Raw genomic sequence first — 24,293 nt, 5'->3', positions numbered from 1 at the left:
CCACCATTTTGGGCATTAAGTTGGCAATATCTATTAAATTTGGAAATGAAAATGAACAAACAATACCCAATAATTCTGTGCCTAAGCATATATTCTAGAGAAACACTTGAAAATGGGCAGAGGAGACAGGACAAGTATGCTCATTGCATGACTATTTCCTCACCAAAAAGATGGGGAAATAAATATTTAATATCCATTAATATGAGAATGAATGAATCATGGTATATTTATCAAATGAGGTACATAGTAATTCAGATGAATGAACTAAATTCGTATATACCCTATGGACAAATCTTTAAAGTATAATATTGAGTAGAAAAAGCAAGTTACATAGTTTTATCATTTTTTTAAACTTTTAAAATGCATAAAACAATACTAACATTGCTTATGTATTACTGAGCATATAAATAGTATTAAAAATGAAAAACTCAGGTGAATTGGATACAGAGTGATTTCATGAGAAGTTGCTTCCAATGAGAGAGAGGAGAAAATGAAACTATAGATTGAATACTAAAGAGACTGCACTGTATCAGAAATACTTTGTTAAATTAAAAATATATGTGGCAAATAACAGAAAATGTCAACATTTGTTTATTTCTGGATGAGTGTTTAGTACATTAGTGTACACAAAATCTACATTTAGTACATTTGTGCATTAGTGTTCATTATAATATTTTTGCCCTTTATTTTAGAATTTTACATAATTTAAAAAAGTGTCTCCTCTTCCCCCTCATCTATAGCAAGTCAGGATGATCTAATATCCTGTATTAGATATTTATTGTGAACTCTCTGTTTTAAAATCTCCTTTGCTAAACGTGCATGTAGACAACACAAGCTGCAGTCACCTAATGCTTTAGCAAGGACAGACTCTATGCTATATGTGCAGCAGCGGGGGGAGGACCAGAGGAAGAAGAAGTGGGATTTCACTGGGCATTTTGGAAGGCTTCTCAGAGGTGGGACCATTAGTATTGGACTTTACTGAAATCCCCTCATTCTTCAGGTAGAGCGTTCTAGGGAACAGAGAGATGAAACTGCACAGTGCCCTCAGAGAGCAATAAGACATCTGCCATCCCTGGAGAGAGGAACTCTCACAGGAATGGCTGGAAATGAGGCTGAAAGCAGGGCTGGAATCAGACCTTGAGAGAGCCATCATTGCCAGCGAATTTACACAGTGTTGTGAAAGGAGTGGGAAGCCACCAGGTTTTCTAAGGAGGTAAATGCTGTGACTTAGCCTGTATTTGGGGTAGATAATTGAAAAAGTTTAAAGAAGTAAAATAAAATACAGCCTGAAAGCTGACAGATGAGTCAGAAGGACAAGGTTAGAGTTAGAAGGACTACGTCTACGCTCCTTGGTAGTCATAATCTACAAGGACTGTTGGTTAGAGATAAAGAGGGCCAAACCAGGGGAGCATTTACAAAGTGAATCACAAGGTAACAAGGCCCTTGTGGATGGATCATCTAAGGCTGGGAGCTGATGGAGAGGAGCCAGCAAAGGGTTGAGAGGAATGGAGAAACGAGCTTGGTATCAGTAGAGGGGAGGATTTCTAGGAGAGGCCGTTAATGTCAACTGTTCTGTGACTTTAAAATAGATGAAGTTTCAGTTGATGATCTCCCAGAGAGCAGCTCCAGTCTGGTGATGAGAGAGGAAGGCAGGCTGCAGGCTATGTCAGATTGAGCTGGACTTCTCATTCTAGCAGTACAATGGTAACGAGAAGAAGAAACTCAGGGTAGTACTGTTTGAAGAAAGAAAATTGATTCATAATTGTATCTGAAGTTTATTTTCAGATCCATTACATAATATCTGCCTTTCAGATATATAAGATACACAACACCAGAATTATAATAAGATGGGTTATTTGGGAGCTTTCAATAAAGGAAGGCATAGCAGAGTTCTGACTTTTAGCAAAGGGCCTATGAAATATCTCATTATGAATTACGCTATTCATTTCCTCTTTCATTTATACCCAATACTGGATTGAAAGAAGCTTTCATAAGCAATTCTATCAGAGTAAAGTTCAGGGGTTTATGGGACAAAAATACAGCATTTTTAGACAAGGGTATCTTTTTTTTTTTTTTTTTCATTTTTTCATTCCTTGCTGGATGAGGTTTCCACAGCTTGAGGAAGTCATGTTTTGGGAAAACAAAAAGTTGTGCTAATGAGAATTCTTTGCATCTCCAAAGGCTTTGCAACATGTAATACAATAAAGAGAAGGCAGGCTGTCCAGGGAACGCACTGAGTAAATTGCATGTTGTGGAGGAGTGCCTCGGGAGCTTGGAGATGCCCAGAAATAGAACTGTTTCTCAAACTTTCTAGGCAGCCCAGGTGCCACCCAATCCAGGACTACGTTTTCTCTGTGCACAGCTGGCTGTGGGTGGATCACTTGTACCCACCCAAGCTGTGAACTGAAGACCAATTTATTTGAAATTGCCTTAGTTAGAAAGTATTCTCTTCCTCGATTCACCCACCAGTCAGCCGGAGGCACTGGATGTTTTCTGTGTCTGGAACCACTGAGGGTAGTGAAGGTCCTCTCCATCCCTTTTCACCAGATCCCACCCCACGGTTATAATATTGTACACTTCATTAAATACACTGGCATCACCGACGTGATGGACATGAGTTTGAGTAGGTTCCGGGAGATGGTGATGGACAGGGAAGCCTGGTGTGCTGTAGTCCATGGGGTCGCAAAGAGTTGGACACGACTGAATGACTGAACTGAACTGACCTGAATCCTGGCAGCAGGAATCTCTGTTACAGAGATTAGAATTCTTCCTCTGTTACAGAGGAAGGACACAGAGGCTCAAGGGGTTGAAGGAAATTATCCTGACTGTCAAGAGATGATTGGGAAGCTCAGCTCACAGGGAAGGTTTTACCCTTTATTCTTTCAACTTGGGAGAGTGTCAGTGGCAACCATTCACTCCTTCATAGACCTCACAAAAGAAGAACATGATATTCTGGTCATTGTTTGGTATGCTCCTTGGTCCTTATATGAATGGTAAGGTCTTTGCGGTCCAGGGGCAGAAACAAGCAGCCCACTTTCCTCTTTGACATCTGGGTTCTCAGGAGGTGGGTCTCTTCTGACTTCATCTTTTGTCATACACGCATCTGGGCAAGTGAGGTGGCATTAGTGGTAAAGAACCGTTCTGCCAGTGCAGGACAGGTAAGAGATGTGAGTTTGAGCCCTGGGTTGGGAAGATCTCCTGTAGAAGGGCATGACAACCGACTCCAGTATTCTTGTCTGGAGAATCCCAGGGACAGAGGAGCCTTGCAGGCTACAGTCCAAAGGGTCTCAAAGAGTCAGACATGACTGAAGTGACTTAGCAGGCAATGCAAGAGCCAGTCATTCCCACATCCACTGTAAAGGCTTGTGGGCAAGATGGTTGAAAGGGAGTCGGAAGCTTATAACACCTGGGTTCAAATCCCAGATCTGTACTTCCACAGTTCCTCTGCTTGCCATTTTCTAGAAAAATCTGGACAAGAGCCACCACGTGGTCCTCATAGTGCCTATGCTCCCTGGAGTGTGCAAGGACAGTCAGTAGAGCGGAGAAAAAGTAAGCAGAGCCCTTCTTTATTACTTTTCAAACAAAAATAAAGCTTTTCTAATAATCCATATATGAATTAACACTGGATCCCACACCCTTGACATCTCAGCCAGTAACCCAGGCCCTTGAGGCCTCCTGAAGGAGAAATGGAAGTTTCTCAATGTGGAGGTGTTGACAGGGCTGCCCTCACTCATTTGATTTTACCGTCTTGTGACAAAAGTGTAGTTTATTTGCCGTTTACTGCCACCAAGGTGATTATTTTCATAAAAGCAAGAGCTGGAAATTTTACAATTTTTAAATGCTTTGCAGCAAGAGGTGGAATGACTTTGAAAGTCTGTTCCCCACAGAAGTTTGCTATTTATCTTGCAGCAAAATTTTTACAACAGTTGTTGAGTGTAAAAGCTATATATTTTTATTTCATGAAAAGATAAATATTTTAAATTTGCTAAATATTTTTGTGAGGGAAATGGCTTTCAATAGTATCGTGTCTAGGAGCTATCAAAAAAATCCCACCAAATCCATCCCTCTCAAAGGTAAAGATGACATTTAAACAATAAATGAGAAAGAAAATGCTACCTCTTACAAAAAAGCTCACTACAATGAGAGTCCTTCAAAAATGAATATTTGCAAATATTTCCACTGCTGTGTGATTTTATTACTGAAAATAATGTGTCACCCATAAAAACTCTTGTATTAATAAACTCTACATACTTACAAAATAAGAAAGCTGAATTTCTTAACCTGTTTTAAAAATCTTCCAAATGAAGTTATTCAGTGAATTTTGAACTACTTTGTTTTTAAAAAATAAGGGAAAATACCTTCCAATTTGTATGTAAGAACATCTGATTAACATCAGGGAAGATGGACATTTTGCTATCTGAATTTTGGCAAAAAATATGTAGTTGGTAGATGGCAGTGAGTATTATGATTTTGTAAACATAGCTAGTGATGTACTTTTATCAAACTATGTATACTTTTGGGATACCTTTTCAACTACGATAGCAAATAAAATCAAGTACTTGTAAACTGGACTTAAAAAACCAGACTTCTTCAAATAACTGAATCATAAAGCTGAAGCCAATGAAAAAATAATAAAATATTTTACCATATTCATTATAGATAATATTATAAAAGGAGCAGTAAAGGTTATCCTATTAATTAAAATGTTTATAATTATTTAATCTCTAAGTTCAGTTCAGTTGCTCAGTCAGGTCCAACTCTTTGTGACCTCATGGACTGTAGCAGGCCAGGCTTCCCTGTCCGTCACCAACTCCTGGAGTTTACTCAAACTCATGTTGGTGATGCCATCCAACCATCTCCACCTCTGTCATCCCCTTCTCCTCCCACCTTCAATCTTTCCCAGCATCAGGGTCTTTTCCAAGGAGTCAGTTCTTCACATCAGGTGGTCAAAGTATTGGAGTTTCAGCTTCAGCATCAGTCCTTCCAGGGAATATTCAGGACTGATTTCCTTTAGGATTGACTGGTTGGATATCCTTGCAGTCCATGGGACTTTCAAGAGTCTTCTCCAACACCACAATTCAAAAGCATCAATTCTTTGGCGCTCACCTTTCTTTATAGTCTAACTCTCACATCCATACATGACCACTGAAAAACCATAGCCTTGATGAGATGGACCTTTGTTGGCAAAGTAATGTCTCTGCTTTTTAATATGCTGTCTAGGTTGGTCATAACTTTTCTTCCAAGGAGCAAGCATCTTTTAATTGCATGGCTGCAGTCACCATGTCCGGTGATTTGGGAGCTCAAGAAAATAAAAGTCTGTCACTGTTTTCATTATTTCCCTATCTATTTGCCATGAAGTGATGGGACTGGATGCCATGATCTTAGTTTTCTGAATGTTGAGCTTTAAGCCAACTTTTTCACTCTCATCTTTCACTTTCATCAAGAGGCTCTTTAGTTCTTCTTCACTTTCTGCCATAAGGGTGCTATCATCTGCATATCTGAGGTTATTGATATTTTTCCCGGCAATCTTGATTCCAGCTTGTGCTTCATCCAGCCTGGCATTTCTCATGATGTACTCTGCATATAAGTTAAATAAGTAGGGTGACAATATACAGCCTGGACATACTCCTTTCCCTATTTGGAACCAGTCTGTTGTCCAGTTCTAACTGTTGCTTCCTGACCTGCATACAGGTTTCTCAAGAGGCAGGTCAGGTGGTCTGGTATTCCTATCTACTTAAGAATTTTCCACATTTTTTTGTGATCCACACAGTCAGAGGCTTTGGCATAATCAATAAAGCAGAATATATGTAGATCCACATCTTCTTAACAAAGAACAAATTTTAAAGGATGACATAGCAATTAAATGTTCCTATCTCACAGCATGAAAAGGCAAAAAGATAGGAACATTGAATCTCTATGTCATCCTTTAAGATTTGTTCTGTGTTAAGATGTGGATCTACATGTATTCAGAATACTTGCTCAAAAGCTTTTTACCGTTGAGCATAGTAGCGGTAGCAGTAGTCGCCCAGTCAGTCTGACTCTGTGACCCCATGAAATGTAGCCCACCAGGCTCTTCTATCCATGGGATTCCCCAGGCAAGCCTCCTGGAGGGGGCTGCCATTTCCTTCTCCAACCATTGGGAATACCTAGCTAGAAACTTGCTCAGAAAATGCAGTCAGGCCCTAGTGGTGGGAACTCAAATTATATCCTTTCTCTATGGGAATGCTATAGTGAAGGTCTGCTGAGTCCTGCTCCTGGAAGCTCACATTAGTAATTACTCTTCTCTTCAAATCCCTGATGTCCCAATACCCCTCCAACCACACATTCTTCCAGCTGCTCTTGGTGGCACATGTGTTGACGTGTCTTCCCCAGCTGCAGTAATTATGTAGGGCCCTTAGTAAGTTAGGTTTCCTCCAATCCCTAAATGCATGTTGATTTTCACTGCCTGTTTCTTTGACCTTTGTCTTGAATATTCCTCAAGCGGTTCTAAAACTTACATCACAATTTTAGTTTGATAACCCTCCCTTGTGTCTATGTAGCATTTCCAGCAGTATTATTCACACATCAGGTAACTGCCTTATTCAATCACAGTTGCTTGTCAAAAAACAAAACCAAAGGTACAGGGATAACAGCAGAGATATAATGTCAATTGTAGAACTCACTCAATTTAGAGAAGAAAACTCACTGTCTCAGTCTGTGGCTCAAGAGGGCACAAAACAATCTGTTACTCTAATTCTTAATAACTATAAAAAGTCTTTTTATCAACATGAATTCAAAACTAGAAAAGTCAGTTGAATTGGTTCAGCCTGCTGCTGAATTGTACTCTTCATAAAAATCCCTTTGATAAAGCTCTATTTCATGTCCACTTAGAACAGGGAACAAACTTTCTTGTAATCAGTAGGGAAAGTCTGGATATAGATATCAACTAAAACTATCAATTTCTCTTGGGTGTAGACCATCTTCACAGTTGTTTATTTTTTTAATCTATTGCCTATATTCATGGTTCAAAGCTAGATGAATCATAGAGCTTCAAGAGATACTTGCTAAGCTGTGGGTTGAAGTTGGTTGGTGAAATGGAGCAATGAAGGTTGTTATGCAAAACTGCAAATATGGACTGCTAAACAATTTAATGTTATCTTGAGTTCTGAATATGACTGTATCTGACATTTCCATAGTATATACATCGCCAGATATGTGCATGCAAGATATGTACATATGTGTTCAGTTGTGTCTGACTCTTTGTAACTCCGGGGGACTGCAGCCCACCAGGCTTCTCTGTCCATGAGATTTTCCAGGCAAGAATACTGGAGTGGGTTGCCATTTCCTTCTCTAGGGGATCTTTCCTATCCAGGGAGTGAACCCGCATCTCCTACGTCTTCTGCATTGCAGGCAGATGCTTTACTGCTGAGCCCCTGGGGAAGCCCACATTTCAAGAGTACATATTAATTTATTCTGTGAAAACATAATTCAGAGATAGTTGAAAAACGATGACTTCAGTTTCTTACCTCGGTGCTTTTAAGAGTCTTTAACCACTCTTCGATCTCAATGGTGGAAACCTCTCCATCAGTCTCCAAAGTTGATGTCCTTTGAGCAACACTCTCCAGATTCTGCCTCAGTTTCCTGATTTCTCTGGAAGGAAAGTCATTTAGGTCTGTCCCTCCTCTTTGCTCTCCCTGCTACTGCTCTGCATTCCAGTAAAACTGAACTACTTGGAGGGCTAATGAAAGAAGGTTTTTCTTCCCTCTCGGCTCCTGCTAAAAAAGCATAAACAATTACACAAACACTGAAAAAGTCAACACTGGTTATTAAATATAGACTTCAAAGTTATAATGTTGGAGCTCCTCTGAGAATTTAGCTAAGATTTGATAAATTAAATCTCTAGACCTTTCCCTTGGCTCCCCCTGGTTACCCTTTGGTTTCAAGCACTAGACTGAAAGGATTGATTCCTAGAAATCCAAATTACTAAACTGACTAACTCTTGTGGAAGTTCCCAAGGCTCAAGTGCATTTTTTTATAGTAATATAAATCCAACTTAAAAATACATTAATATATACATCTTGGTGCTCTTTACTGCCCATTCTCCCATTTTAAAAAGTGTATGTGGGTGGTTCTCCTCCCTCCCAACTCTGTCTTTCCCTACAGAGCATCAGACTGAAGCAATGACAGAGATAGCACATGGCACCTTTATTACACTCCTTTTATTACAAAGTATTAATGTTTCTCAAATATTATTTTGTTAAACAGTATTATTTTCTAGACCAGTTTTTCCCAATTATTTTCCATTTCTACAGCTAATCTTGGATTTCATTTAAAAAGAGGAAAGAAATGGCATGTTTTTAGTTATAGTCTAACTATGTCAATGTAAGTGAGGTTCAGAGGACTGAAGTATTTATTATGCTTCTTGGGTGGGGAATTGGTGCTAACAGATTTCAGGTGCTTACAAGAAGTCTGCTTCAGGCATGCACACACAGGCCAAATACGGTGAGTCAGTGATGCCAGAATGCACTGCAACAATTTGATAACATTTTCATTAAAAGCAGCAGAAAGAAAACATGCAAAATAAGATACACTGAGTAAGCCTTTTCTCCTCATAAAAGGCCACAAAAATTGAGAATACGTTCATGGTGCAGACTCCAGACAGCTTGAAATAAATTATAGGACAACATTAGTTAGGTTCGTTTTAACTCTCATCTGAAAATATATTTCCATCCTTTATTTTGGCTTCTCTCTATCTTCCTTTTCTCTCTCTGTGAAGTATGTGATTTCTATGGTTTCCATGCAAAAACTGATCTGAACCTTCTACTACCTTAGAAGAATATAAAGTGAAAGTTTATAATAATAATAATTTTAGCAAATTATTATTAAAATCAAGACAATCATTGTTAATATCACGAATTAAGAGAGTTCAGGGATAATTTCTGATGAAAGTAAAATCTTTGGAAATTTGGAGAAGAATTTTTGTTTGACTTAATTAAGAAGGACCTTAGCATTTATGGTTCATTCACAGCAGTAAAACAGTGATGCTCATTGGTCTTCATGGGGCCACACATGCACACGTGCGCACACTATAAGGTATGACTCTTCTGGGAAACAGTCCTGAGTTGTAGGCTCACTTGCTCCTCTTGAGTCTAGGGCTAGGCCATAAGCGTGTGTCCTCCTTTAGATGTGTTTATCTAATTAGCAGTAGGAACTTCCAAGTAGATTAAGTCCTTGAGTACTGAATATTGCATTTATTTGTCTGCTGTACTCAAAATGCATACAATATCTAGTAGCAACATCTTGAAGTTTTTCCAAAGCTACAGTTATGTTTTTCTAGTGAAGCAAGGATCAGAAGACCTTCTTCACACAAATCTCAACAAACTGCTGCCCTTATACCAATTGCTGTTCCTCTTGCACTTGCAGAATCACAGCTGGGTCTCCTTCTGAAAAGATAGCACATAAAATTGCACTAAATATGCATTAAATTACTTTGCAAAATGATAGTGGCATCCATTATAAATCCTGTGTTGGAGGAGTTTAATCAGCTATTTAAATTTTCATCAGCATGCAAGTCAACATGCGAGTTCTTGGCCAAAGGCATTCTATTTACCACGTAAATATTTGTTGATTAAGAAAAGCACAGACCCCTACATTTTTCTATGGTTTCAGAGGCACACAAGTATTTCTCAGGAGAAATAAATAAAAACATGAAATTTTTAAAAATCAAACTTGAATATTGATACGTTGTTTAGTTGGCAACTACATTTCCTATGAATAATATGCCACTTCACAGTGATTTAATATTAATATTTTTCAGGAAATCAGGTATCAGAGAGTGGAATTAGAGGGCACAGAAAATTCTAGTAATTGTAGTTTAGAATAACAATGCTAATAAATGTGAAGCAACCTATTTACTGATTGTATCACATGTTTTTATCTTATGTTCTTCTGTGTTAAATCTTTTGTCCACCAGACCACTTATACCAAATGGCAAGGAATGGAGTATTTGAGGTTATTTGTTTTCACATTTACCTGCTCTGAGTTACATTCAGGGTATGGATCCATATTGATCAGCTTCAGAAAACAAAACTGGGGCATTTTCCATCGGCTGGGCTCCAGGGAAGGAGTCAAGGGGAAGGTGTCTTCTTGTCCCCATCAAAGTCAGTCCTTCATTTACAGAGCCCTGGGTGTCACACAAGTGCTGGAGTGAGGACCGTGAGAAAGCGAGGAAGGGAAGGAGGATAGAAGGGAACCGAAGTCACCTTGAACTTGGTAAGGACTGATTAGTTCCTAGATTACTGAATACATTGATTTACACATTTTCCTAAAATAATTTATTATCCTGAGATGAGAGGCAGGAATGGTGATTCTTTACAGAAAATGGAAATGGGACTGCCCAATGAAAAAAGAGAAAAAGCACCGTACTTGGATATTATGGTTTTGCTCTTTGAATGGGAGTTTGTAATATCAGAGATGTTTAAATTCGCAGTTATGATTATATTTCTAATATCTAGCAATTAATCTGACAGATGTAAAATGATAAGGTGCTAAAAGACAGTAGAAGATCATTTAGGAGAACCTTTCTTTCCTTTTGTAAGAGACAGTTTAAGCTATAAGTGTGCATCCTCATAAAAGTCATGTGTTATTTTGTCTACTCTGCTTTATTGTATCCACCAGAATTTAAGACCAGTGATGAAAAGAATTTTTCTGTTTTGTTACCTTCCTTATCCTTGTAACCTAGGATGGTGTCTGGAACACAGTGTTCATTGAATGAGAGGGTGAATGAATGAATGAATAAAAGTGTGCTTAGGAGACTAACAGAATGAAGTGGAGGCAGGTGACATTTTAAACCGGAAGCACAGTGCTTTTGCCAGGGTTTCTTCTATGTAAACCAAAGCTGCTGAGTTCAGTTGTTAGGGCTACTATTGTTAGGTGAGAGATTTGAGTGAAGACAATAGTACTTTTATTCAGTTTATGTACTGTTATGTGATACTCTATCCTTTTTGAAGATGTCACTACCAACATCTATATAATTGAAAGGAATTTTAAAAAGTTATTGGCAGCTAGCGCATGCCTCCATTATTCATGCATAAAGTCTTACCCTTGTTTTTACATGGAATCTTTTGCAGGCATTGGTTAGCAAACTGCCTTTAAGACGATGTCACCCCGAGCCTTGGCTCCACAAATCTGTAATGCTACTTGACCCCCCATTGCCAAGTAGGCATATGACCCTAGGCAAATCATTTAGCTTCACGGGGCCTCAAATCCTTCATCTAAGGAGGACAAGTTAGGGTGTTCTGGGAGAGCGCCAAGGTTCCTCCCAGCGTAATAGTCTATGAATTTACATTCTAAGATTTACCTTCACTGCTGCTTGCAGTCTACATTATATGGCTATGTCACACTTGAGTGTATTTTACAAGTGTGTCTCCTGCTTCCTGTTGCCCTTAGTAACTTGCCATTGTCACGCATCTGCCCCTCTTCAATTGGGAGTTGGGGTGGGTGGAGCTTCCATTCCCACAAGCACAGATGCGTCCATCACTGAGGCCAGAGGGTGAGACAACTATGGGGCTGTGAATATCTTTCCATTAGTGTCGGTAAGATCATAGGTAAGTCATGTCAGTATTCAAGAAGTTGCAAATAAGGTATCTCTTAAGTCGGTATCTCAAAGCTGCACGGAACACAGATCACTCATTTTCCTGCTGAGTGTTGTGGGTATGCATGCTTGCTTGTCGAATGGCTGTGAGCGTATGAACCACCGGCAGAAAAGAAATGAAGATGTGATCCTGAGATAGAAAACCATCAATTCTTTCATAAATGCAGACACTCTTACAAGCAAAATGAGAGCAAGTGTTTTCAGAACCACAATAGTACCAATTAGCTCACAAAACATCTCGCTAGTTGGATGGGAAAAGATTGACTCAGAAATCTATTCTGTTCTCTGGGGCAATGAGAAGTTTGTCTGCTCACAGTACCTTTAATCCTGCTCTCTGCTTCTATGTACTGCAGGATAATGGCTCTGCTACCAAAATCCTTCCTGATTTTGAGCCTCATTTCCTTTTTCTTCTTTCCATTCATTTCATCTTAATCATACACTTTTAAAGCCTCTTGAAGTGTTCTCTTTTCAATGCATTTAATCACTCTATAAGTATTTGAAAGATGATCATAAAAACTCTACTCATTTAAACACTTTTAAGTTAATCATACTGCACACTTTCTCTTTCTTCCCCCCTCCTACCGCCCTCCCTCCCTCTCTCATCATATTGAGAACTGTGAGATTCTCTTGGCAATGATTTAAAGTTTATCTGGTTAATCTGAACAGCTGTTTATCTGATATTTGGAAGCTCATTGGAGCAATATCCGGTTTTCAAGGTAAATAAACTTACCCCTTTCCCTCAGAGTTGTTGGACGTTTTGGACATTTTGAATTTTCAAAATCAGTGTCTTTGCCAACTCCCCTCATCCTGTTTTATAAACTCACCATCATCTGCAAACTATTATCAATACCCAGCGTGCCAGCCTCCTGGGAAATAAAGGGTAGAGAGATTCAAAACATTGTCTCAGACTTCAGAGGCAAGGAAGTTCATGAACATGAATATATTTTTAAGTCATATATTGGTAGCATATTCGAAATGGTAAATTAATGAGGGAAGTAATAATTACTGCAGGAGTTCAGAAGGAAAGGCAGGGGCAAGTGCAAAGGTCCAGGAGAAGGAGGGCAGTGGTCCTCTAGGCTTCAGCCTCACAAGTGGAAACCCAGTTATTGTGAAAGTGTTCCATCCACCACTAAAGGATCCAGAGATGGATTTCGGAAATGACAGGGAAGGGAACATCTCTGTCAGTCCAGTGAGTAAGACTTCACGCTTCCAATGCTGAAATGACAGGGGTCACCTGAAATGGCTTGGGAATTTTTGTTTTTCTGTCCTGATTTTTCCTGGCAGAGTCAGCTTTTTACTGAGTTGAGGAAAACTTTTCTCCTATTTATGACTGGAGCTCCCGACTCCCAGTATAGGATGACTCCTGCTCAAGAACTTAGGCCACTCTGGTTCTTAGGATGTTTGCCTCCACTCTGGCCTCAGCACTGTACCCATTTCTTGAATTCCTGTTTTGTAAATCTGGAGGTAAATTCTGATGCCTCAGTTCAGTGCAGTTCAGTCGCTCATCGTGTCTGACTCTTTGCAACCACATGAACCACAGAACACCAGGCCTCCCTGTCCATCACCAACTCCCGGAGTTTACTCAAACTTATGCCCATTGAGTCAGTGGTGCCATCTAACCATCTCATCCTCTGTCGTCCCCTTCTCCTCCTGCCTGCAATCTTTCCCAACATCAGGGTCTTTTTAAATGAGTCAGCTCTTTGCATCAGGTGGCCAAAATATTGGAGTTTCAGCTTCAACATCTGTCCTTCCAATGAACACCCAGGACTGATCTCCTTTAGGATGGACTGATTGGATCTCCTTGCAGACCAAGGGACTCTCAAGAGTCTTCTCCAAAACCATAGTTCAAAAGCATCAATTCTTCAGCACTCAGCTTTCTTTATAGTCCAACACTCACATCCATACATGACTACTGGAAAAACCATAGCCTTGACTAGATGGACGTTTGTTGACAAAGTAATATCTCTGCTTTTTAATATGCTATCTAGATTGGTCATAACTTTCCTTCCAAGGAGTAAGCATCTTTTAATTTCATGGCTGCAATCACCATCTGCAGTGATTTTGGAACCTGAAAAAATAAAGTCTGACACTGTTTCCACTGTTTCCCCATCTATTTGCCATGAAGTGATGGGACCGGATGCCATGATCTTGGTTTTCTGAATGTTGAGCTTTAAACCAACTTTTTCACTCCCCTATTTCACTCTCATCAAGAGGCTCTTTAGTTCTTCTTCACTTTCTACCATACAAGTGGTGTCATCTGCATATCTGAGGTTATTGATATTTCTCCCGGCAATCTTGATTCCAGCTTGTGCTTCTTCCAGCCCAGCATTTCTCATGATGTACTCTGCATATAAGTAAAATGAGCAGGGTGACAATATACAGCCTTGATGTACTCCTTTTCCTATTTGGAACCAGTCTGTTGTTCCACGTCCAGTTCTAACTGTTGCTTCCTGACCTGCATACGGGTTTCTCAAGAGGCAAGAGGCAGGTCATGTGTTATGGTATTCCCATCTCTTCAAGAATTTTCCACAGTTTATTGTGATCCACACAGTCAAAGGCTTTGGCACAGTCAATAAAGCAGAAATAGATGTTTTTCTGGAACTCTCTTGCTTTTTCGATGATCCAGCAAATGTTGGCAATTTGATCTCTGGTTCCTTTGCCTTTTTTAAAACCAGCTTGAGCTTCTGGAAGTTCATGGTTCACGTATTATTGAAGCCTGGCTTGGAGAATTTTGACCATTACTTTACTAGCATGTGAGATGAGTGCAATTGTGCGGTAGTTTGAGTGTTCTTTGGTATTGCCTTTCTTTGTCTTTGGAATGAAAACAGACCTTTTCCAGTCCTGTGGCCACTGTTGAGTTTTCCAAATTTGCTGACATATTGAGTGCAGCACTTTCACAGCATCATCTTTTAGGATTTGAAATAGCTCAACTGGAATTCCATCACTTCCACTAGCTTTGTTCATAGTGATGCTTCCTAAGGTCCACTTGACTTCACATTCCAGGATGTCTGGCTCTAGGTGAGTGATCATATCATCATGATTGTCTAGGTCATGAAGATCTTTTTTGTATAGTTCTGTGTATTCTTGCCACCTCTTCTTAATATCTTCTGCTTCTGTTAGGTCCATACCATTTCTGTCCTTTATTGAGTCCATTTTTGCATGTAATGGTATCTCTAATTTTCTTAAAGAGCTCTCTAGTCTTTCCCATTCTACTGGATTCCTGTATTTCTTTGCATTGATCACTGAAGAAGGCTTTCTTATCTCTCCTTGCTATTCTTTGGAAGTCTGCATTCAAATGGGTATAGTTTTCCTTTTCTCCTTTGCTTTAGGCTTCTCTTCTTTTCACAACTATTTTAAAGGCCTCCTCAGACACTCATTTTGCTTTTTTGCCTTTCTTTTTCTTGGGGGTGGTCTTGATCCCTGTCTACTGTACAATGTCACAAACCTCCGTCCATAGTTCATCAGGCACTCTGTCTATCAGATCTAGTCCGTTAAATCTATTTCTCACTTCTACTGTATTAGGGATTTGATTTAGGTCATACCTGAATTGTCTAGTGGTTTTCCCTACTTTCTTCAATTTCAGTATGAATTTGGCAATAAGGAGTTCATTATCTGAGCCACAGTCAGCTCCTGGTCTTGTTTTTGCTGACTGTATAGAGCTGCTCCATCTTTGGCTGCAAAGAATATAATCAATCTGATTTCAGTGTTGACCATCTGGTGATGTTCATGTGTAGAGTCTTCTCTTGTGTTGTTGGAAGAGGGTGTTTGCTATGACCAGTGCATTCTCTTGACAAAACTTTTAGCCTTTGCCCTGCTTCATTCTGTACTTCAAGGCCAAATTTGCCTGTTACTCCAGGTATTTCTTGACTTCCCACTTTTGCATTGCAGTCCCCTATAATGAAAAGGACATCTTTTTGGGGTGTTAGTTCTAAAAGGTCTTGTAGGTCTTCATAGAACCATTCAACTTCAGCTTCTTCAGCATTACTGGTCAGGGCATAGACTTGGATTACTGTGATATTGAATGGTTTGCCTTAGAAATGAACAGAGATCATTCTGTCATTTTTGAGAATGCATCCAAGTACTGCATTTCGTACTCTTTGTTGACTATGATTGCTACTCCATTTATTCTAAGGGATTCCTGCCCACAGTAGTAGATATAATGTTCATCTGAGTTAAATTCACCCATTCCAGTCCATCTTAGTTCACTGATTCCTAGGATGTCAATGTTCACTCTTGCCATCTCCTATTTGACCACTTCCAATTTGCCTTGATTCATGGACCTAACATTCCAGGTTCCTATGCAATATTGCTCTTTACAGCATCAGACCTTGCTCTATCACCCTCAAGTTTCCAATAATCAAGCTTCCCCTGGGCTTATGTGGATGTATCCATCCCTACCAGCTACCCATCTCTGCCCTATCCCTCCAGAGAAAGAATTTTCTGTTGCTAAATAAACATCTCCAAGATAGTTTTCTAGTATCTCTTTCCAGATTTTCAAATACTGACCACTTGTCTCCCTGCTTTTTAGCTGTTGCCAAACACCCAGCTTGAAAGCATGTTTTGAAATTCAGGTACAGTCTAGAATCTTTGATTGGTCATGGTTTGGTTCTATCTGTTCTTTCCCCTTGATCAACTCATTTCCAAAATTTCATATCTTCCTCTGGATCCACAGTCTCATGCTTTGAGTTACTAATGTCCTTAATCCCTGCGATCACTGTCCAGTCTTTTAGGATTCAACGCTTGTCTAACCCTAGACAAGAAGTATAAGTAATCTTGAGAGTTTTTTTTGTTTGTTTTTATGACTCTTAGACTTGAGCAAAGTATTGAAATTAATATAAGACCTAATGCAAATTGAGGTGGGTAGTAGGGGGTTATTGAGAAATGGAGAACATCCTAGTTAGAGGTAGGAGAAGAAATTTAAGGAAAATTAGAGAGGTAATCCTAGAGCAAGTTTGGGGAGGATGAAGCAGTTATGTGAAATAATAAGTATCCTTTTTATATAGTGGTTTTGATTGGAATAAAGTGTTCATACTTGGTTTATAATATCCTCTTAAATGGAGCTTCATAATTTTTAAAATTTGCAAAATCTCTAGAGATCTTTGGCAATATTGTTTCCTTGAGTCAATATTTAAAGCTTTTATTGAGTTTCTCTTTGTAGGTGATTCAAAATCAGGTATAATGTGTATGCAAGTACAGTCCTCATAATGCTTAGCATAGAATTGATCCTTGCACTGTTTTCACTATCATGTTGTAATATTTTGGAAGCACCATTTAGGGATTTAATGCCAAGATTGCAATCTCAATCTTGCTTCTTGAAATAATACACATCGCTAATAACCTGTGATTGTCACACCAGTAACAATTTGTACAATACCAAGAAGAATTATCATGAAGAACCCATTTTATTGGCAATTTTATATTTCTAAATGTAGTTTGTTTTTTAAAATGTGAATATTTCAATTTTGAGCTACTGTACCATGTGATGTTCTCCTTTTATAAAATTATTATTAACAGCACAAGCCTTGACTTTTAATTTAGCGTGGGTTTTGCTTATAATTTTTAAAGTACTTTTATGACTAGAAGCCATTTTTCAGTGATAATTAAAATTATATTAAGTGAATCTTGTAAAATCTAACACCATAAACTGTTATGGTAGTGCTAATCTGATAAATCTCAAAAGCAATGAATGTCATTAGCACTTTAAACACATGGAAAACAAATATAAAGGAAGATACAGAAGCAAACATAATGGTAGTCCTTCACGTTTGAAATAATTAGCAATAATGCTGATTTATAAGCTGAGAATTTTCTGAGACTCTTGCAAGGGGATTAGAAGTTTCAAATTACATTGCTTTATTTTATTAGAAGAGGAAGAATACCAAAATCATTTTCCTAAAATATTTGCCACTGAAGAAAAATGAACCTATGAATTGGTAAACTGAGCATTTACCTGCAAACAGCAAATGGAAGAAAAACTGGGAGGGAAACACAACACATCTTTAATAAATGCATATTAATTTTGTGAGCCTCCAACTTATGCTTCAGACTTTCTCTAAGCTTCCCTGGGAATTCTGTTACAGGTTCAGGTTGGATATTACAGCCCAAGGAACCCATGAAACATGAGGACAACACTGAAGTCCTTTGAGGCCCCAGTACTCCTTTGAAGAGGAAGAATTAAGGCACCAAGGTTAGTGTCGCACCATATCTTAGAACTACATATGGCTATCCTAAAATAGTCCATTTCTCCCTAGGGCCAGTTATCAGGTCCACACCCACAGAAGACCATATCTTTACAATAGTCATTAAATTGTGTTTGAGAAAGTCCTGGACATTTAGGCTATAGAGCTTTCTACACAAAATAATAGTTTTTCTTCTAAAATCAAAATGTGAGATCATTTTTACACCCTCACCCTCTCAAACATAACAGCATTAAAAAGGAATCAGTCATAATTTTGAAGTCTACTTAAAGTTAGGGAAAGAGCAAATGGTTTCCTCTGAGGAAAATTTTGTTAAATTAAATTTTACCTTATTAATGTTCAGTACCATATGTATAATACAAAAAAAAAAATACCATAACAGATTTTTGAGTTGAAATTTCTTAATTTAGTTTGTCCTCATACAAGTTTCTTTCCCTTGAGAATTTGGTTCAAAAAGTGCCTCTTCAACCGTGGAGAATTTCAGTTTTAGGGGATGAGGATTTTGTGGCAATTTTGTGGCAGAAAATTGGGTGAGATTTAGGAGACAAAATGAGCCCTAGGGGAAGTGCATGGGAGAGGTGCCCAGAGAGGAGGGTAGACCTGTTGCTTCTCCTCACTGTCACAGTGTAGTGTCCCAGGTTCCGAAGAAGAAGAAATAAGGATGATAACCCTTAGAAACAAGGCAGAATTGTCCACAGGTTTATGAAAGATGATCGTTGTTCTGGGACAGGAAGTTGTCTTCCTCAGCTGTTACCTAAAAACAACATAGACTGGGTTTCTTAAGCAACCAAACTACATTTCTGGGGACTGGCAAGTCCAAGATCAAGGTGCTGTCTTGATTCCTGTTGAAGGCTTTTGCCTCCTGGCTTGCAGACAATCATCTTCTTGCTGTGTCCTCACCTGACAAATGAAGAGAGATTGAGAGAGAAAGAATCTCAGCTTTGGGGCACAATTCAATCGATAGACTATTTTTTTTTTCTTTTTTTATTCCTATATGTTTATTTCCTAGTCAAAGCAGAAGATAAAAGACAGAGGTTGACTAGTTCATCACTTGTGGAAGCACCTAACACCACATTCTAGGAAGGGAAGTTTTATTTTTTCAGCTCTATAACACAGAGGTAGATAAAACAATGGTAATCAGCAATGCATGGGAGAGGATTTTTCAGTGTTGCCTTAAAACAGATATAAGATGAGACAAATAACCCTAAGCCTTCCCTGTTAGGTAAAAAGCAGTTAAAAAGTGTCAGAGAGGGCTTCTCTGGTGGCTCAGTGGTAAAGGATCTGCCTGCCAATGCAGGAGACCCAGGGTTCTATCCCTGGGTCAGAAAGACCCCCTGGAGTAGGAAATGGTAACCTGGAGAATTCCATGGGCAAAAGAGCCTGGAGGGCTACAGTCCACGGGATTGCAAAGAATCAGACATAACTGAGCACATACATGTCAAAAATATTTATAGGGCTTTCATGTCATCAATTCCCTAAACCTGCTCCTACAGTCTTAAATTCCTCAGTAGTAAGTTTTTCACATGAGAGTATTTCAAGAACACAGTGGAAGTCGAGGAAGGACTACTGTTTTATTCCTGATGTGTTGTTTTTGAAGTTAAAAGAGACCACTACTCTGACTTCCTTTCCTGATAACGGGGAAGTATTTGAAGTAACCCACCCACATCCTCTTTCATAGCACCCCATCTTATTTCCAAGAAGTGGATAGTCACATGGATTTGGAGAAGAGATTTCTTTGGATCACACCGTTGACTAATTTTTCAGGAACATGGCATTTAATCAGCTGAACTAATGCCTTATACTGCACCATCCACTTGAGTCAGCATAGATCAGGTGATTATATTTTAAAAAATACATTCTTTGATATTTTTTTCATTCTTTAGTCTTACCTAATGTTTTCTTTTGGAATGACACTCTTTATTTCTTGACTTGTTGGGTCTTGTCTTTTCCGCAAACTATATTACACAGTAGCAGCTTAGAAAAGTAAAATACACACTCCATGCCACTTCATTATTCATAATTGTCAGGAACTATGTAGGAGCAGTAAATGGCTTTGTGTCTCTCTCTTCTTTAATTCCAGTCACCCTTACATCCATCCAGATGTGAGAAGTTACTAATTGAGTGGTAAATTTTTAATCCATATCCTTGATGTGCAGGGACAACATACGTTAAAAACTGATGAACTCAGATTTATTTTTCCTTACGGAATTCAGCTTTGGATAGGAAATAATAAACCTAGTTTTGCCTTGAGATATAATCTGATTGTTAATCATAATAAATATGGAGGGTACCTACCATTCTTTTAAAGAATGTAGAGCAAACAGCAGTAATCTTATTGGCATCAGCCCAGCTTGGAAAGAGAGGGCACTTTGATTTTCATTTTCTCTTATTTCTTTGTGTTTATTTATTTTTTTTTTTTTGACAATTTTCTTTCTTTTTTTAAAAAATTTTTCCATTTATTGTTATTAGTTGGAGGCTAATTACTTTACATCATTGCAGTGGTTTTTGTCATACTCTTTGTGTTTAAATTCACGTGTTAGCCTAAAATCCTAAGTGTGTCTATGAAGTAGAACTCCTTGCCAACTCTTGCAGGATATTTACCCTGGGCAAGAAGTATGGTTTTTATCTGATAAGAATTAGATTTCTAGTTATCATGCTGTAATCTACTCTTGTCCGGATACAGCCTTCTGTGCTGCAACTATACGTCTCCTTGCTATTCAGCCTTCCCTCAACACTGCCAGCATGTCTCTTAGTTTTATCTTTGGGTATGTGGTTCATTACACTCCCAGAGTCTTTCCCTTTAACTATTCGTGGGTGACTTGAGGTCTGATTTCTAAGTCATCTGGATTTCACTCAGGAATGAGGAGAGTTGTGTCTCTCAGCATTGTCCCAAGGTGAGCTAGATTGGTGTGTTTAGCTGTAACATGAAAGCCAGGTCTTGGTCTCTTTGTAGTCAAGCTGAGAGATCAGGAAGGCACTAGTAAATTCCTTTTCAACCCTTTATTCTCAACACTGATTTCACAAACACATCCACTGAATTCACATCAGACTTGCCTGGCAAGCTTAAAAAATATCAATAACCTTCACCCAGGACCAATTCATGGGGTAGCAAGGGTGGGCAGGTGTGGGTATTTAATATGCTGTTGCTTCCAAGTGCGGCTAGAACTGTGAATCCTCTTTGGGGAAGAAAATGAAGGCTCTTTCTTATAGTGTGATATTCTGGCAGGTGAAAATGATCCATATCATTTGAATGTCACTCTTATTACATTATTTACGTGTTTTCTCCATTAATATCTGTCCTAACTAGACCTTAAAAGTTTTATGAGATCAAGGACTTCTCTATTTTATTTGCTTCCCAGCAAATATTGTCTAGTTTTCCCAGAGCAGGGAGCAGAGATCAGGACACAGTTGGTGCTCAATAAATACCCATAGAATGACTAAAATATCACTGGAAACAGAAGTAAGAGGTGAGTAGTGATTGTGAGGAAAACTTTGTCTAAATATGACCAAGGATTATTTAATAAAGCAAATGATTGTAAAACATAAACACTATAATAAACAGTAAAAAGATGGTCAAAAAACAGGAACAGATAATTTAAAGAAGTATAAAATGTATTAGCTATGAGAAAACAAAATTTAATCTCACTGTAAGCAAACATTCAAATTAACATATTATAGTTTTATATTAGTTTTATATATGCGACCCCATGGACTGTAACCTACCAGGTTCCTCTGTCCAAGGGAGGTTCCCCTGCCTCTTCCAGGCAAGAATACTGGAGTGGGTTGCCATTTCCTTCTCCAGGAAGTCTTCCTGACCCAGGGACTGAACCCAGGTCTCCCGCATTGTAGGCAGACGCTTTACTATCTGAGCCACCAGGGAAGTCTCTAGTTTTATATAGTTTTTATCAAATTGACAGAGATTACATAAAGGTAATATGCATTGCTGAATAGGGTGTAGTTTGATAAGGACCCTCACACTCCAAACTAGGACAGCCCTTTGGGAAAGCAATTGGGAGCTACATATAAAGAGCCCTGAGGAAGATAATTCCTGTTGACCAAAAAATCTCATTCATAGGATATATCCTGAGGAAATAAACATCAATTGTTTCACCCAATATTTATAATCAAGGGCATTTATCCCAGCATTTTTCAAATAGTAGACTGGAAACAGTCTGTTTCTTAAATAGAGGCACTTAACTATATCACAATAGATCCTCTTAGGAAAGACTGTAATAAAGCCATTGTTAAAATATTAATGATAGGAAAAAATGCTCCCATTATATTAAGGGAAATGGTTATAATAAAATGCCAGGCATCTTGCTTTTAAATATGTAAATTTATAAAGCATTGCTGGGTGGTTAGCCTGATTTGTAATTATTTTTATAGTTTGTTCCTTTGTATTTTCAGAAGTATGTATCTGATTATACCTTGTATATACAACCTGGCCACTAACAATAACAGTTTATGTAAAGAAGTTCTATATGTGAAGTACTATTCAGAGAACTTTCCTTGTAAAGCTATGAAGTACACAGGTAGGGACTATAGGCAAGAAGTGATTAGGCAGTTTGCTCAAGGTCACCCAGCTCATACTTCTACACAATTAGAAAAGTCAACGTAGGGAACAGTTTTCCATTCTAAGAGTGTGTAGGAGACCGCACTGGACAGAGTCCACCCAGGGTCTAGAAGAATTAGAGTTCTGTGGCAGTAGAGAGCTTTTGGAGATCAAATATGATCTGTTTTTAATTTTTTCCCTTGATGAATAAAATTTACATTTGCTTTCTTTATCAATTTTTATTTATCTTTTCGGCCATACCTCACAGCTTACGGGATCTCAGTTCCTCGACCAGGGATTGAGACTGGGCCCTTGGCAGTAAAAGCAGGGAGTCCTAACCGTCAGACCACCAGGGAATTCCCAACATTTGCTTCCTTTAAAAAGCATGTTACAGCCTGGAGAATTCCATGGACAGGGGAACCTCGCGAGCTGTAGTCTATGGACTCTCAAAGAGTCGGACACGACTGAGCAGCTAACACCTTTATTTTTCAACATCTACTATCTTACTTCAAAGCAGAAGCCTGGAGAGGTGATGTGATCACAGAGACACTCTCAAGGCTAGGAAACTCAGTCCATTCCTTCTGACCACTTTCCCCTGCCACTGCCGACCTCCAGCCATCAGCTTCCCTGACAGCCTGCTGTGGATGCCGCTGCTGCTTCTGTCCTGGGGAAGACACCTTGGAAACAGCCTTGAGTGAAGTCTAACCAAGAGCCCTGATGTGACTCCGTGACTCTGACTGCTTGGAACAAAATAGGGAACCCCATTCTTGGTTCGTGGAGTCGGTGTTTCTGCTAGAGGTGAGAGATCTCCTCTTTATTAGCACGCCCAGGGCAAGGCCAAGGACTCTGCTGTTTCTCGTTAGCTACCCACATTTCTTCTATTAGCAGCATCAGAAAGAACTTTGTGAGAAGAGAAGGGGGCTGGTGAGAATTAAATCATACTTCTCAGGGCAGGGGAATGGGCGGACTGAGGAGTTGTTCATCACTCTGTATCACTGTGCTCGTATAGAGATTGTATAAAGTGTCATGTGGCAGTTTTATATCTGGTTTTCCAGAGATCGTCACTCAAGGGTATTGCCAGACAGAAGGGTCTGTGTCCAAGTAAACTCTTAAACCATCCCCTCAGGCCAGCCCTTTGTCCTTCCTCTCAGTGCAAATAAATGACTGCACAAATCTAACCTTAAAATGTGATTGGTGCTAATATTTACTGGCTTAAAGATATTTATGACACTTCTATTTAGGTATCATTTTGTTCTCCCTATCTTAAACAAAATTGTTTTTGATATTTTAATTTAAAAACATACCACAAGGAACTTCTCCCAAGGTGGTGGTGAGATTTTCTTTATCATAACTTCAGTTAATAAAGCATTTTGGGATAATGAAGGGTGAAAATCACAGGATAAATGTAAAAATTCTTATATTAATGAAGCATAACATATTATTGGACCCTTCATGGAATTTTCCATTGCCAAATCAAGGCTCATTATTCTGCACCTGAGCACCACAATCCCTAGAGTTCCATGGCATGTTTTAATAATAAGAGAAATGTCCCATTTTGTCTTATAAAACCTATTTTCCCTTTCTGATGGGCTGTTTTTTTTTCCTCACTAGCTTTTAGTATGGCCTCAGAGATTCATGCTTTCAAATATAAATTCCCTTAAGACATATCTTTTTCAATTGTGTGGGTTGAAGCAGGGTAGGGGGTTGCTATTATCTGAAAAACAGATTAGCAAGTCTTGCCAGAAAATTTGCATTGGAGGATGTGTAATGAAATATTTCCGACTTTGGGTTTATGATCCAAACCATGACGTCTACAGCACAGACTTCATGGTATTTTAAGACTATATATATATATACATATGTATATATATATATATATGTATAATGGCAATCCTGTCTTTTTTAATTTCTA

General features: G+C 38.8%; 1 long non-coding RNA gene across 2 annotated transcripts in view; it reads left to right on the top strand.

The window, feature by feature from the left end:
* Positions 1-23,559, top strand: part of LOC110138870 (uncharacterized) — a 118,680-nt gene extending 95,121 nt beyond the window's left edge. The window contains exons 1-3 of one of the 2 annotated variants that reach the window (XR_011481914.1): positions 11,509-11,585; positions 17,713-17,819; positions 22,899-23,559. This is a non-coding gene — a long non-coding RNA (uncharacterized lncRNA). Of the gene's footprint in view, positions 1-11,508; positions 11,586-17,712; positions 17,820-22,898 lie in introns of those variants that run through there. The other variant, XR_011481913.1, reaches the window with a different exon arrangement.
* Positions 23,560-24,293: the final 734 nt, after the last annotated feature.

Source organism: Odocoileus virginianus, chromosome 19, assembly GCF_023699985.2.
Source record: "Odocoileus virginianus isolate 20LAN1187 ecotype Illinois chromosome 19, Ovbor_1.2, whole genome shotgun sequence".
NCBI lineage: Eukaryota > Metazoa > Chordata > Mammalia > Artiodactyla > Cervidae > Odocoileus > Odocoileus virginianus.
Note: the sequence above shows the minus strand (reverse complement) of the source record. Positions and strands in the feature narration are given on the sequence as shown.